This window comes from Phaethon lepturus, unplaced genomic scaffold, assembly GCF_000687285.1.
Source record: "Phaethon lepturus isolate BGI_N335 unplaced genomic scaffold, ASM68728v1 scaffold858, whole genome shotgun sequence".
Lineage (NCBI taxonomy): Eukaryota > Metazoa > Chordata > Aves > Phaethontiformes > Phaethontidae > Phaethon > Phaethon lepturus.
The window spans coordinates 73670-76413 of record NW_010555272.1 but is presented as its reverse complement, the minus strand read 5'-3'; positions in this window follow the sequence as shown (position 1 = coordinate 76413).

Here is a 2744-nt window from a genome sequence, read left to right as displayed (position 1 = left end):
TTTTAGTGACTTCAGTGACTAGTCCGCTTGCCCTTGCATCTGCAGGTGGGTTATTGGAGAACTGCGTTGGGTTGTTTCCAGTCGTGCTGTTAGCGAACACTTCACATGCTTTGAGCAGTTAAATGCCTTCAGTTAGGTGTAGCTTGGTGGGACTGAGTAGGGAGCTCATAAGATGTGACTGAGGTATAAAGGTAACATTCTTTAGTAATTATTGTCTGCTACTATGTAATTAGCACTTGATACTTGTTAATTCTCTTAGATAAAAACTTCTGCTTTACTTGGGTAATGATATTCAAGAACGTGGTTATAAACGCCTGGTTACTTTTCTTTTAATTCAGCATTTCTTCTGGTTTTTGAGCTGTTATTGTCATATTTCCCCCCTGGGAGTCTATTGGTGAGTAAGGCTTGCCAGTGTGCAGCTACAACTTTCCCCTGTTCTCACCGTCCCGGTAGGACTGGAATGGGGGACTGTAGCTACATGGGGATGGATAGCTGAGGCTGCACAGGGTGTCAGGAGGTTTGGACAGATCAGATCTTTCCATGATGTGCTACAGACTCTTCACCCCTGATATCACTTCTGGTCTTTATCCCACAGGTGTAGACGCATGGTCCTTTCTGCAGGCAACCTGTCTGGAAATCTAGCTAGTGGGGTCAGAGGTGGTGTGGAGCTGTGCTGTCTGCCTCAGATCTTTTCAGCAGGCCTCTGTGTTGCAGCAGGCCTCAGCTCCCTCCTCCCAGTGCTGTGCAGAAGGCAATTAAAGAGAGCATTACTAGGAGCAGAGTGGGGTTGGGGCTGGAGCTGCACTGAAGCAGCTTAATGGTTGGCAGTACAGCTCCTCTGCCCCTGGCCTGTCCCACCCAGATGCTGTCATGGTTGCCACACTCCCTGCTCCTGCCAAGCAGCTCCTCATCTGCTTGTCCTCGCAGCCTTGATATGTGCTGTGTGGACACAGTCCCTTCTTGGAGAACGATTGTGTGATTAGTTTTTGGATTAATACCAAGAGAGGAAACTTTGAGAACAGGAGTTCTTCAGGTTGAAAAGTTACATTAGCTGTGGCAAGACTTAGGTTAACATTTTTTTTGTAACCCTTCTCTAAGTGCAGTATCTGTTTATAGTTAGAAAAATGTGATAGACTTGCCTTGAATAAGTTATTAGTTACCACCTGTTGTACAGCTGTTGTTTGCCATTGGAAAAAAAAAGTAGAGACCTGCATTATGTTTCAAGTTATGTGTGCAGAGCCAGTGCTGCATTTATTTTTTTTTTAACTATGTGCTAAATATCTCTCATCTTACCATTTAAAAAAAAATGTTAGCAGCCCCATCAATGTTGCTATTGCATGATATCGTATACCTGGTATACGGAGAGACGAGAAAAGGCTTTAGAAAGGCAGAGGTGGATGTTCCTCTGCTTATTAAAATGTTAGAGATCCATTACTTAGCTAGCAGATGGTGGGCACCAGACAATTTTCAAAAAACACCCGGACACAAACACTAGAGCATTCACAAAAATGAATGGAAGCAATATTCATTGGGGCTTATTAAACATAAAGATAGTATGTTTGGCTTTGGAAGGCAAACGTGAACTGCAGATTCCTTGGCGTGCTCACACCCAACTTCTAGCATGTATGGCTGTGTGCTTGCCCTTGTTTTGTATCTTTACTTATATACCTGAAGCTGTAGGGCTAACTTATGGACCAGATGTAAATTGGGCTAATTACTGGAACAAATGCATCTTTGGTCTTACTCAGTGTAGTCCTTTGTGTGTTCTTAAGCCCATAGTAGGATATGGTCATGCTGCTGCATGGATCATCATGGTGGGCTGCAGGACCGTAACTTACTTCAGAAACTTCCTCTGGATAGTTCATATTTTTGAAGGCTCTTATATAATAAAGCAGTAGGGAAATGTCCTTCCTTTTTGTTCTTTTCCTTCCTTTTTCTCGTTTTCTTTGGGCTGCCCTCTTCATGACTACAAATGCAGTTTGAAAGAGATAAATTACTTTCTCCTTTCTGACCTGTAAGAAGGTACAGTATTTCCTCCCGGTGGTGCAGGCCTACAGCAGTTTAAGGTGATTCCATCTTCAGACCGATACAGAAGTGTTCAGTGTTAATCCAGGTCAGCTTCCTGAATCATCTCACTGTGTCGCTGCGAGGGTGCTCATGACAGCAGGGGACAGGAGTGCAAGGCTAATTGTGTGTTGCAGGTCTCTGTTGTAGCAACCTGACTTGCAGCAACCCATGCAGTCATGCTAACTGCAGTCTGATAGTGCTTGAACCGGCAGGTGTGAACTGCTGTGAGGTTTTTTCCTCCCGCCCCCAAATATTTTTTTTGTCTTTGACATCCTTAGGTTTTAGTCTGCTAAATAATGACTTGTGAAAGGAATATAATGTGAATGTTTTCCTCTTTAAACCAGTACTTGCATTATTCTTTTTTCACATAGGAATAAAACCTCTATTATTGAAATGCATTTAAGTTATCACCTAATAATAATAATTCCAACTGTTATATTAATTGGAAATTGTCATGATTTGATGGCTGAGTACTGACTGTATTGGGTACTTCAGATTTCCATTTTTAATAAATGCAATACTGATAGCCAAGGTAGTAATTGAGAAACAGAACAAAATTTAAGTATTCAGTGCTGCTTTTTTCTCCTTATTTTTTGCCACCTCGAGCTAGCTAGTATGCATGTTGGCCATCTGTGTTTCTAGTTACAGACCTGTATGTGCCATTCCTCATGTGTGAG